This window comes from Hippichthys cyanospilos, chromosome 9 (assembly GCF_059441005.1).
Source record: "Hippichthys cyanospilos isolate Australia breed blue-spotted pipefish chromosome 9, RoL_Hcya_1.0, whole genome shotgun sequence".
Lineage (NCBI taxonomy): Eukaryota > Metazoa > Chordata > Actinopteri > Syngnathiformes > Syngnathidae > Hippichthys > Hippichthys cyanospilos.
In genome coordinates, this window is record NC_142377.1 from 3,193,242 (window position 1) to 3,207,603 (window position 14,362).

General features: G+C 38.3%; 1 long non-coding RNA gene across 1 annotated transcript in view; it reads left to right on the plus strand.

The window, feature by feature from the left end:
• LOC148417711 (uncharacterized) overlaps positions 1 to 14,064 on the plus strand; it is a 35,904-nt gene extending 21,840 nt beyond the window's left edge. The window contains exons 3-4 of the long non-coding RNA XR_015866686.1: positions 13,249 to 13,324; positions 13,757 to 14,064. This is a non-coding gene — a long non-coding RNA (uncharacterized LOC148417711). The remainder of the gene's footprint in view (positions 1 to 13,248; positions 13,325 to 13,756) is intronic.
• Positions 14,065 to 14,362: the final 298 nt, after the last annotated feature.

The following is a 14,362-nucleotide window of genomic DNA, read 5'->3' on the forward strand; positions in this document are numbered from 1 at the left end:
AACGTCTTGGTCTCATTAATAGAGGGACAAGTAATTACAAACACACAAAAGTGCTGCAGACCCATCAATTAATGTCCTCCAGTGGGAGTGTCTGCCCATGAATACAACAGCGGAGCATTTTCAGCTTTCACCTGTTGGAATGTGTCATTTTAGAGTGATTGTATGAGCATATTGACTGAAACAATAGATTTTCAAGCCTGAAACAAGTGGATAAGATACCCGTTTCAACACTGTAGAACTGCCTGTTCAAAATTCACATGAAGACCCAAAGACACACACACCTACGCACACACACACTTATTCATAGGTCTCATTAGTATTTGTGATTATGCATCACACGTCCAGTCAGGCATCGGAGATGTAATTAACCTTTTCCAGCAGGAAACAGATGCCTGGATTTTGCACACACACACACATACACTAAGAAACACACGCGCGCACACGCGCCCGCTGTCAGGGAAACAAAGCCAACGTCATGGTGTCGCAGAAACAAAGTCCCCAAAAGCGGCGCCTGGCACTTCGTGATAATCCCCCTCCTTGCATATTATATTTAGGCTTTAGAGAGCAGATCTGCGCTGCCGTCTTCACCCGGCCTCTACTCTTTCAGACAATCTTTCAGGCTGTTAAAATATGGACAGCCGCGATTGTGCTCATGTGCAATTCCCCATCAAATTTGAGATTGTTTACCATTACGCCCGGTGCAAGCTTTAAAATTCAACAGAGCTGGAGCCATTTCACAGTGTAGGACACCTATTATGATTCACAATGTTCCAATGCCGCTCTAATGAGAAAGAGAGCAAGTGAGGGTATGGTTCGGAAAGCGATAGAGCGGAAAACAGAAAAAGATGAAAGGGAGGGAGGAATGAATACGTAAAAGGAGGTTGAACTCTACATGGAGCAGTCTGCTAATTGGCTACAGCGCATAACTTTCTTAGGTGGGGGATGTGTGCTGTGGGAGTGATGATAGGGCTAGGGAGTAGGATTGCAATGGAGAGAACAGCCTGATCTGTCAGCATTACATTCGTTTAATGCTCACTCCATTTCACCTCATTAGTGAGAGAAATGTTCGCTTCAGTAATGGTGAATGACTTGAAATTGGTAACGATGCTCTGCTCACACACATACTGTATGTGTGTGCTTGGGGGATATTTTCTCCTCCTCCTTTATGGATCACAGCAATGCTCAGGGATTATAATTCAAGGACAAAATGATAAAAATAGAAGGGTGGTGCACGACTTCCGCAGAACTGGGATGGGAGGAGGGATGGTTGGAATTGGGGTGTATGCGTGAGAAGGAGGTTACAGTGAAAATGAGTCTTGTCACGTTAGATTTGGGTCAAGAATGGGGGAGACGAACCTGGGGAAGAGGCGAGTACACGTATCACAGACGGTGGGAAGATTCATCACTTGCTTCCCTCTGTGTCGCTCCCCTCCTCCACTTTGAAAGTTCATCTCTTTCCTTTCTTTTTCACCCACTCATCAACGCACACATATTGTGTATCTACGACAGGATGAGTAGATGGTAAAAAGGAAAGACAAAGAACTTGTAGCAGGCAAGGAAAAGAGCAGGAGAGAATTTATCATGGCAATTTATAGTATGAAAGACAGGCCAAACCTCAGACAATTTACATCTTATTATGATATTTGCAATACCATCCCAGGATTTTTCCTGCATAATGAGTGATATCATAGTCACTCACTCATCAAGTTAAAAATGATATAGCATTGTTTTAACTTTAAAATCACGTGCAATAATCTGGAGCTCTGAAAACGTTAGATGAAGCTTTCCATCTGGGAGAGAAGGTTTCTACTCAATCGTTATTAATGCTAGTGCTGAATCTTATTTAAAAAAATGCATGGGGCATTTTATATCCCAACAACTCAGTGTTTATTCCCCCCTGCACAGGAAGAAGAAAATATTAAATATTTTGTCCTCTCTCCTTTCTACCGCTTCTATAGATAGTTCCATTCGTCTATACAACTGCCTGCATAACATTGTATCCCTATTAACATAAAAAATAAATGAACAAATAAAAGAAGCATAACATTACTGAATAACTTTAGTAACATTGTTTAACTCTCTACTGGGCACAGCGGCCGCGTTTGACCGAGCAAGGATTTTCAGGATTTTCGAGAAATTTAGGGGTACATTAGAATTTAAGCAATGGCTGTTAAGGACGTTTTTGGCCGTTTTGACTGTTTAAACTATCTTCCAAAAGGGCCACTGTGCCCAGTAGAGCGTTGGTACCACCTTCTCTAGTGAGTGTATAATTACGCTGCATTCTAGTACAGGAAAAAAAAGGAAAAAACCTGAGGTCTTAAGTTTTCTCCCTTATATTTAAATTATTGTACTATCCCTAGGCGGCCATTTCTTACTATTTAGAAGGGAATTAAAATATATAGAGAAGTTCAGAAATGGCCAGTGGACAATGGACAGTGGACCCCCAGTTTACAACGTCCCTGCCTTACATTTTTTTCACCTTACAATGAAAACCGCACGTTTTTTTGTCCCCTCTTTACACCATTTTTTTTCACCTTATGATTCCACAAACATGGCGGTCAGTGTGTGTGTGTGTGACTCTGCTAGTCACTCCGCACTAATATGTGTATACACGTGTCACAGATTATGTCACTATAATGCTGGTCTACCATTGGTCAACGTCACGACTTTCTAAGATGCTGGTCTACTATTAGTCGGCGTCCCAATAACACTAAGATGCTGGTCTGCCATTGGTCAGCATCACTCTTGCCCAAATGGCAGAACGTTAAAGCTTTGTTCTCCTGTGAGTGTTTACAAAAACGTATTCATACAGCATTATAGTGCTTAATTCAAACTTGAATTGCTTAGCCATAGGTCCAAAGATTGCTAGTGATGTAAAAGAGAGAAGTAAGAAGATAATTTATTTGGAAACAAAGCTGGAGATAATCAAGCAATATGAAGAAGGCAAAACTACCCGCTTGCTCCAAAAGACTGTCATATGATACAACATCATGTCTGCTCTCCGTGGCTGGAGCTTCCAATCTAATACGATATGTGTAAGTATGTAAATCTAATACAATATGTATTTGATACATTTTTGATGCATGTAATGAGTTTTACTGTGATCTTGCTCTTTTCATCTTTTGATGCTTCAGTCACACCTGGATTCCACATACTGCGTTGCATCTCCACTGCGCGGCGCCACTGTAATGACGCTACACATTCTCGCCCATTGCTTGCATCTCCGCTCCGCTTCAAAGTCCTTGCAGAGTTTTCTAAACCTTTGGAAACAAACCAAGCTCCATTTGTAGAAAGTTTGCAGATAACACTTCATTGCATGCTTCATTTGCAATGAGAGGGTACAGACAGTATTCATTTGAACTTTTAATTTAATTGATAGATTTGCCACTCAAACAGTTGTATATATTTGCTCTTTTTGTCTCGATGACAATAGCACAGAGGAGAAGCAGTCTCTTTTGCGTTTATCCAGTCAACCAGCAAAGGAGTGCTTTTTCTTTGTAAATACGATTGTAGTTCACGTTCTTTTTCCTGTTTAATGCTTTCTGAATTGTAGAATTAGCCTGCGTACTGTTGACAGACCACGGTGCAACAGTGTAGCCGCGACGCAGCGCAGCAGATCAATCAGCATTTGGAACAGCTCTCATTTAGGAACATGGCTGCGTCCCGGTGCGGGCGAAGCAGCGCAGCAGAGATGCAATGCAGTATGTGGAATACACAGATTGCGCTTTCCACCAACAATTCACACCGTAGAATGAACAAACAAAAAATTGATATTAGCTACTGCTGACAATATACATTTTCCCATTAAAACACTTACATACCACTTTGGGCCGTGGTTAAAAAAAAAAGGTGAACACTTTGTCTTGAAATGTCTGTTAGTTAGCATGGTTTCACGTCTGACAGGTTAGCGATGTGGTTGAACAACTGTACAACCAGTACTTTGCATGACCTTAAACTAAACTTAAGTAAACTCAGATTAACAAAGTATCTCAAATTAAATATAATTGATGATAAAGGGGCCCCGATAAAATTATCAAGTGCTGAGCGGTCCGTGGTTGTAAAAAGGTTCTAGGCATTCACACACCCGTATTGATTGCATAGTCTGGCTGCTACATATGGAACTTCTACAACCTGGCAGAATACGACTCTACAGCTGTGTATTCAATCTTCCTGATATGCATTAAATAGTTCAACTGAGAACATACAGGCTTCTGGTTGTTACTATTAGCATAGCAAGCATTAAAGATTAAAGAACCAGGCAAAGGGTCCCCACGGAACTTTTCAAGTGCGTAATGTTTTCATTGATCATCTTTGAGTGGATAATATAGCTTAAAGGAGTCTCCCTGCAGTGAATTCATTTGATTGGACTGTATTTGGAAAGGTACACATACCTGTTGATACAGGAAGGAATACACAACACCTGACCAATACCATCCCTACAATGAAAATATTGTGCCGCGGGGATGTTTTTCAGTGGTAGTAAGTAGGATACGTTGTATGATGCCATATTAGCCAGCTCTAATCAGTGATCCATGAGCCTTCCTTCCTTTGTGTTTTCAAATGCATCAGCCTATGTTTGCTGAACTGCATATCAGTCTTGTTTTTGTTTTTTAATGAAGATAATGGTCTCACCCTGGCCAATTGATTGGACTTAGGACAGATAGTCACAAAGATAGAGCCAACACATCAGCACTTCATTTAGAAGCAGGGGCTGGCCCTCTTAAATCCTAGCTACCTTTCCTTCCAATTTCTTCCAGGGCTTTAGAGATCCATTCACTCATGCATACACCTTTACAGTGTGCTCTGGTGACAATTTCATCCAGTTGTACATTGTGAGTATGTGTTTTGATTTGTACAAACATTGATGGAACAACATTCATGTATTTATTTATGTGATACGCACCATGAAAAAAGATATTCCAAAAAAATGCAACATCACGTCACACTTCAAAATAGGCACACCAAATAATATATGGACAACAATGCAATCTCCGTAGCATGTTTTTGTTTAGAAGGTGGCCTTAATAGCTGTTGTTGAGAATTGCCGAAGCTTGACTTGTCACAACTTACCACCAATAAAACAAATCATATTTAACCACTGATTAATGACACACACACAAAAAAAAAAAAAAATGCGTCAATTACACTGTCATGGTATGATAAGCATCTCCAGCATTAGCCCTAGCCGGACTCAAGTGCAGTCAGACGTTTCAAACTCAGACAAAAAAAAAGGCCATCAACACAATAAACGTTAATATCTGCAAACATCTAAAAAAACGCTCCTAACCCCTTTAATTTAATCATATAAATTATAGCAGTTGACAGGATGGATGCAGTTCATTTGTTTGCCTTGAGATGGTGATGCGTGTTGGTAGTGAGTGCAGAGAAAGACACCTTTTCGGGATGTTTAATTTGTTTTTGGGATGTTTAATTTGTAAGTTTTTATTTTATATTTTCATTGATCCAGTAACATTTACAAGTAAACAAGAGCTATAATATTGATTTATTTTTTACATTTTGAGCCTGTAATTTTACTTAAGTTTAGTTTGTGGTCATGCGAAGTGCTTCATCAGACGCGACAGCCCAAAGTGGTATGTTACATATGTGTTTTTATGTGAATATGTACAATGTTAGCCAAAGATAATGTCAATTTTACGAACTGTAAAGTGTAATTTGGTGTGGGTAAGAGTGGATGAAAGATAAAAAGTGGAAGACCACAGAAAACATCACGCAAAATATGACATCACGGATTGTGATAACGTATTACATTACGGGCATGTTGGCATGAGCGCTGGTGATAACGTATTACATTACGGGCATGTTGGCATGAGCGCTGGTGTCTCGTGTCCAATATGATATGCCAACAATGTCGCCTTTTCTATTTTGACTTTTTTCTTGTTACTAGAGACAATATTTTTCCGCTGAGGCATTTCTTAAGCGGAATTTTCTGTAACAAGAGGTGTTTGTAAGTAGAGGTACCACTGTATATTGTAAACAAAAAGATTAACAATAGAAAACTTCATGGTTACTTTTATAGTAGTAAATAAAAGTTTGTAATTGTAAAATCTAAATCAGTCATATTGCCAATTAAATAGTGTCTCTCTTCTCAAGATGAAACCAAAGTGGAGTAAAGATTACAATAGATTCTAGCATGCTGTGCCACCTTTGGGTGTATTCTTTGCTCATTACCACCACTCACTCTTTCCTAACTATTCTTATTATGATTTGTGTTTGCCTGCAAGCCTCTAAATAATATTTGTAATGGAATAGCAATCCTGCCACTTTTAAGGAAGAGAATGGAAGCTTGAGAGATGTGCAATTACTCAGTTTTATGCTAGTGTAAAGTCGCATCTGGTGTTTTACCATGGGCATTTCTCTGAAAGGCAGCGAGACAGCTGATAAATCTGAAGCATTGGGGGATTTGGGGGAGTTTTTCATTTATACTATGGAAGCAGAGCAAACAGTAGTTGCAGAGTATATTAATTGTAGATGTTTTTTTCATTGTGTGACAACTGATGGTCAATCTGGTGGCACAATGACACACATTTGCATTGTATTGGACAGGAGCTCATGTAACAATTAAATTCAGTGTGCCCAAGTTGCTCCCATGTACTAAACCTCCTTATGATCTGCAAACTTCCAAAAGTGAAATAATTATATATGAAGTTGCACATAGCTATACAGAACCAAACTTGTTTAATGGTCTAGCTGTAAACAGAGTTGTTTTTCCACATTTAATATCAGGTGACCATTAACACTCAGAGCTACAGTAAAAATTGAAAAGTTTACATCAAAGGGTGCATTTGGTTGTTGTCCTAGGCAAATAATTTCGTGTTGTACCTTAAAAGCTTCACAATTGGTATAAATAAGTAATATTCATTATTAGAAAATGCACACAAATGGCCCAAACGCACAAACGGACAATTTTTGTTCCTTTTGTTTGCGTGTAGCAATACTTCTTAATTATATTTTGCAAAGCCCCCCAGAAAATAGATAATCTTTCACCACCCACAGTTGCCATGGCAACCATGAATAAGATCATTACCTATAAACATTGTATAAGTGTACCTATTACTGTATCCTTTTAAACATTGACACAAGAAAAAAGCAGTACAAAAGTAAACGTTCAACAACTGTTAACTACCTTTTTTTTTTATACAGGTTAAGCGTTTGTCTTAGACAGGGGTATCAAACATACGGGTTATGGCCTGCAAATGGGTTTGACCCGGCCAATGAGATGAGTTTGTGTAAAAAAAAAATGATAAAAGTCAATGAGTGAGCAGAATTTGTAATAAATGAAAAACTTGAAATGTTTGATGAGTCTGGTTAAAAGTGATGTTGTGCTTTTACTATTTTGGACAATAATAAAAAATACTAATACATTTGAAGTTGTTGTTTTGAAGTCATATAAAGTATATAGCATGATTTAGTGGTCCAGCCCACTTGGGAATACATTTTCCTCCATAAGGCCTGCAAGCTACACCAAGACACCCCTGGTCCAAGCAGAAAAAAAACCCAAGTGCATTAAAGTGCTTGAAAAAAGATGCTATTTTATCACAATTACACTTCACATGGCAAAACAAATCATTTTCCCTCTGGCCAATTCATTCAAACTTTGTATTCATGTTACCAGAATCATCAGCTTGATTTCTTCTCAAAAGATGAATAGATCAGGTGTGGGAGAAAATGTATTTCCATAGCGTTGCCCAATCTAGACCAATATTTAAAAGCAATGATTAACCTTAAAAGGCTGAAATATACTCTATACCCAAAGGTACATACTGTATAGTATTTACCCTGAGGTATAGTTTTGCCAATAAAAGGGACAAATTGCAAGGGTCCCAATATGTACCTTATTTAGAATGCTATAGCGGCCCCAGTGTCAAGGCGTTCGACACTTAAAGGTACACGTTGAGCGGTTTTTTTTTTTGGTGGGGGGGGAGCGTCTATTACCTATCTACCTCCTGCATATCCCCCTTATTCCTACCCCAAGACAACATAACCTAACTCCGAACCCCACAAGCCTCCCACCTACACATGCACACAGACAGCCAGTGAATACGCTCGATAGAAGTGGCTGTGGTCTAAATGAGACTTTGATTTCTCAGGTGGTGTTATCCCTCCTGTAAACCAGAGTGTCTACTAATTCCTCTGAAACCTCTTCGCCAATCATTCATTGATGTTGCCTGTGCACACATGCTTTAAACACTCTTTGATTTTTGAGTGCACAAGAACAATACTTTGCATTAAAAGGCCAATAGTGTTCAATAAGATAAGTTCTTCTAAGCACTACATCCTCTTCTAAAACAAGCCAAAAAAAGGGACATCATTTGAATAGCCCAAATAATAGTCAGTTATTTTTGTCAATGTTGAAATCACGATTATCAATCAAGATTGATCAAACATGCGTTTTATTGCCCTTATTTTGAACAAGCAGTATATGAATAAGGCTTCAAGGCTTTACACTTACAAATAATAATAATAATAAACTAAAAGAAATAAAGTAAATAATAGAAAGAAACATGGCAACAACTAGGCACACAGGGCAACACAGCTAACTTACTTGCTGAGTGTAAACCAATAAAAAAACGAAGCCTACTTAGAACCTAGCACATTACTATTAAGCCAATTTTAATCAATAAGCAGTCGAAATGTCATTTTCGGTTATTTCAAACCAAATTTATTCCAATTTGGGGTCGCAATTGACAGCTAGCACTGTTAATCAGGTGAGAAACTCAACGCCATTTCACACTGGTAAATAATATATTTAGGGTGAGAAAAGCAGAGGCATTTGTCCTGCAAACATCGGGGAAATATTGCCCCCTCACGGTAGAATGACAAAGTGCTTGATTTGACATGTATAGCCAGCTTTTTAAATGTTAATATTGTCGACAATCACTTTATTTTTAGTCTGTATTTATAGTCCATATTTTCTATACTTCTATAAGCCGACTATAAGCCGCAGCAAAAAAAAATTGAGCAAAAAACATCTTTTGCCACGGATAAGCCGCACTGGACTTTTTATATGGTTTCTACACATTATAGGTTTGTTTGAAGCAGAAAGCGCATCAAAATGCCTGAAACAAACAAACAAACAAAAAATAAAATAATAAACAATGAAAATTCTCTGGAACATTTTCTCAACATCCGAAACATTTTAACTCAAAGAAAGATTTTTTTTTTTTTTCTAAATCACATTAATGAAGTACAGTAATCATTAATCACCAGAATGAACATATTGGCAATGAGCTGTCTGCTTTTGTTTTCATTACTGTTAAATATTTATCTATGATGATCGCATAACTCCTCCCCAGGAGGGCCCGCCCCACTGGCAGAGAAGGACTGGTCTAAACATACAAACAAAAGCAGCCTACAATTGATACAATACATATGAATGTTCAATATACTATTCCAAAATCATAAACAGGAGTGTTAATTATTCACTTAGCATACCATTATTATCTTGTAGCCTTTGCAATTCAGTAAAAGTGAATTGAGATGGATCGAACTGGAAAACATTGTGGCACAGTTAGAGACATAAACATGAGGTCAAAGAGTGTCCCAATGGGACATAGGAAGAAACAAACTATCAGCGACGTTGACTGATAAAATCGAACCTATCAGTTGGGTGTCATGACAATTTGTTAGTGTGTTAAAAAAAACAAAAAACAATCAGTATATCAGAGTGTGAATGTGGGAGTCTGAAGCACAAGAGTGTGTTTAAAATGCAATGCACGTCAGGAGTCATGGGGAGCCCCTTTTGCTGCAAAGCCTCATTAAAGAGACACTTGCCTTAAAGGAAGGATGCTGCCAGACCACACGCGCACACAGACACACACACACAAAGTAGATATTCATCCAGGCAAGCAAAAACTAATGCCCATGTAGAGGCTGCATTACACAAATCCATTAAAAAGCTCAGAGAATAAATAAAGAATCAAGTGCCTCTGCTGAAGTACCGTTTTGGTTTCTTTCACCATGTTTTCCCAAACAATAAATTCTATCACCAACCACACTCACTCTTTCATGATTTTTTTTCTTGTTTTTTGTTTGTTTTTTGTTTTTTTTGTTGGGGAGGTTGTCATTTCTGTTATGGTTGTCTATGCTGTATCTGTTGTGCCTCTTAAAATGCATCTATGAATAAATAATGTGAGTTCCAACTGATTGAGAGAACCATATTGCCAGAAAGCCATGATGAAATGATAATGTAATATCTGTCCCAGTTTTGAATTAAACCCTGCCATCTCCATTCCTCCTTTTGAAATGATTCTTCAGTTAAATAAAAGCACCAGGCTCTGTTGCTACACCTTATATTGTCTGATGACATTCCATGAATGTTTTCCACTGCTGCGCATATTTTAATAAAGATAATGTTTCTTTCTATGCATTTGTCTGCCGTGTGCTTGTTTGGAGAAAGTCATGTGGAGATGAATGCACTTTTCCCCAAGTGACCTTCCTACTAATTGGCGGGGAATGAACATCACATCTCAAATGCTGATGTTTGGAGTCCAAAAAGATGCAGCACTAAAAGCTAAAAAAAAAAAAAAAGTGATGCAGATCACGACTCACCTCCCTTCCTCCTACTCTTCACCCAACACCGGCTGATTAAACTGATAAACTGCACCAAAATGAGGGGGAGAAGAAGATGTAAATAATGAAATAGGAGAGTGTTAAATAAAGTCAGTGGGAGAGGTGAGAGGAGAGCTGGAGAGGGGGCGGGGGCCGAATCATGGCACAGAAATAGATGAATAACATCAGCATCTCCATACAATTTGGCTAATATGTACAGTATGACTGGCTCCATTTTACAAATTATTTGTGCGTCTTTTTCAAGCTCTGTCCTCACACTGTGTCAGATAGTTAACAAAATACACACACACACACACACACACACTTCTGTAAAAGCTTGATTAGGAGCTGTACCATCATGTCACTTTGATATGTTCTCATTTGCATATCAACACAGAGCTGGCCATCCGATGGGATACAGTAACCCAGGCAACCATGGCTGGTTGCTCAATTAAGGCAACTGCAAGGACACAAATTTAGTCTCCCAGACTTTATTTTCATTTCAACCATCAAAAGAGTGACCATGTGCATCATTGCATTCATAAGTGAAAATAAAGATTAGTTGCATGACTCAGATTGTGTTGCTTTAAGTCAAAAGCATTTCATTCCTATGTGAAATTTGTTGCATAATAATAACAAAACAGGAGAAAATGGAATGTAAATATAAATATTTTCCCATCATTTATATGTAACAATGAAGATGATGATGGTGATGATTATATTTGTCAAAATAATAATCATATTTCAACAACCTAATAAATCCTTCATCTTACCTTTACTGAGTGTAAGGTTAAAGCTGTTCAAAGCAGATGGTCCCAAATGCATAGCACATATAATCAAGAGTTAATAAATACATAATATAAATTAGCAGGGTTGCGGAAGACCATTTTCAAAGCTCAATTGAACAATTCTAAACCGAAAGTCAATTATTTTTAAATGAACTAATCTTTCCATAAATATATACATTCATAGTTTACAAAGTCTCATCTATCTTTTTTCTAAATTGCATATCCTCAATATGAAAATACATATCATGGGCATGGCTCCCAGTAGATGTATGGGAAGATCTAGCATTTCCTTTTTCTCTGTATGTACATGTAGCATTATTGTGTATTTGTGGGTTTTTTTTGCTTGAACCATTAAAACCGCCTGCTACGTTGCTGTTTCAAAGTTGTTTAAGCCTTGCTTTAAAATGGTTCCATTGAGATTTATGTGAAAATTACACTTAGTCACCCAAGCATTAGGTTAACTTACCAATTAGCATCACCTCCCCACCATTTTTTTCCCTCCTGAATCCTCTGCTGTTCTGATAAAGTTCTCTACTAATATGTGGTGTGGTAACTGCCATGCATCATCACTGTGCTTATTTTGCAGCCCCCCCCCCCCCCCCCCCCCAGCCTAAACATACCACATTTTAATGACGTGTGCCCCAGGTGACTGTTGGGAGCCGGGTTTGCCAAATAAAAAAAAAAAGGCCATTTATGCCCTATTAGGGCTCATTTGCTGTGTGTTTTCTCCTTGTAGTGTAACAGGAAAAAAAAACCTGGAACTTTGAACAAAAACGGCTTGTTGTTCAAAAATCATTCAGTGGCCCCTGAGTGATCTTGCTCAGAGAAACATTACCAATGTGAAAATACACTTCCTTGACAGTTTCATGTTTGCCTAAATATGAACAAGTTCATGTACTTTTGTTCATTTAACTCACACAAAAATCATCCTTTTAATACTAGAATATTAATAGAATATTAATAATGTAATATTAATAATATTATAATGTTAATAATATTGATATTATTCGCAATATATTAAACACTATTTTGTATTAAATATTATAAATGTGTAATTATTAATATTTAATACTTAATAATATTAACAGTATAGCACTCACTCACTCACTGAGTCTATAGGCCCTCATTTTGTGCTTTAGCCCAAGTCCAGGGTTAAAGAGATGGGCAATTTGGTAGACAGATGCAGCCTGCCGCAGGTAGATGGAGGTGGTCTGCACCTTTTGGGTGCCAAAGCAGCCGGTTTCAATCGGACAATTCCTCCCCATTCCTTCAAATGTGGTGCACCTGACTTGCACGGAAAGAGATGGCGGTAAATGAGAAGACACCTGACTTCACCCATCTTATGCATTTGTCCAGAAGGTCGAAGTGTAAAAAGTATAATACCAAACTGCAAGTAGACCTCCCTGGGTAGAAGGACGAAAGTCCCAGCTGTTGAGTCATGCCCAAAGGTATGTTTTGAATCTATATCTTCCTGTATGATGATTAAAGTTTGTTTTCTCTTAACTCACTCCAAAGTTGATAAGGACACCATTTGTCTTCTTAACGCTTTTTTTTTTTAATATTTTGAAATGATGTCAGAGTTGGATATATGTATCAATGGACTTTAATATAATGTGGACCACTGTTCCTACTCAATAGCTTGAACCCTATGTCACATGCAGCTGGGCGCTGTGTGTTTGTGTCCTTCAACTTACAGAGCTTTACGTGGTAATATTAGAATGAGTTGTCTCACCGTAGATGTACGGCCAAACAGTTCGTCCCGATGCACTTAGAGAACACAAAGTGGAGTTGACCATCTCAGTCATTGTGCATGTGACAGTTTACAAAGTGAGCATCAACCACATTTAGCTTGAATTGAAATATCTTTTACTTCACTCTGTTTTTTGGTTAGGTCAGCAAGTGTATGCAAGGACTTTTCTCCATGCCATCAATATATACGGTGTCACTGGATGACTGGCTCCACTGCTGTGAGTGCAATTTTTTTAACTTTCATTGACACTTGGCCAACAGTAGGAGACTAGCTTATAAAAAATGACATTCTATAAATTTCCGGAACTCTCAAACTGTCAGCAACTCGAAGAAAAAGTACCAAAATGTCAAGTTTTTCCCCTCATTTTCAACCCCCATATTAGGTGGGTTGACTTATAACCACAATTCAAAATGACTAGCTGTTTCCATATATTTGTCTTTGAATAACAGTAATTTGGATGTGAAATAACTCATATCATGTAATTTACAAGGCTTAACATGATTGTATATACTTCAAATTCAATATACAGTAGTATGCATTAGTTTTAAAGCGTTTCCACAGATCATCACAAAAATTGCACTTCCGTCAAGTGTTGCCAAATTGCCTCTTTGTTGTTAATAACAAGGATGCGTGGGTCATTTTTTGGCAGACTTTGGCCCATGATGAAAATGAAAAGACGGCTTGATTTATCTCAGTCAGTCCTTGGATGTGCGCTGGAACAAGCTGGCATGGAAGTTGGCAGGAGGGGGGAGAAACAGCAAAGGGCAACCTTCCACACTCTGAGCTCACAACAGTCGTCGCTTGGATAAAGAACATCCCAAGTAAGATGATCAGCAAATCATCTCCGAGGACCTCCATTTCAAACAAATTGGACTGGGCTGAAAAAGACTCCCTGTGGAAGAGTAACGAGAATGTTCGCGCAAATGACGAGCAGGAAGGAGAGGATGTCCGGGGGTAAAACGGGAGGAGCTATTTGGCATGTCAGATAGTGCTAAAGACTTTTAGTGCTTTATGACAAATTCAAATTCAGTTGTGTAAAAATAGAAATAAAGCATTATAACTTCAAATCATTTTATTGTTGCGACGTTAGTTTCAGCATTTGCGTCTACACGCACATTGCCTCGCACTTGTCCCGTTTCTCTCCCACTCACTCCCCCCATAACCCCCACAATAATATGTTATTCGATAAACGATGAAAAAACGAATCTAAAAGTACTGTGACTTCATCATTTTAGTAACACACACCATGTGTAAT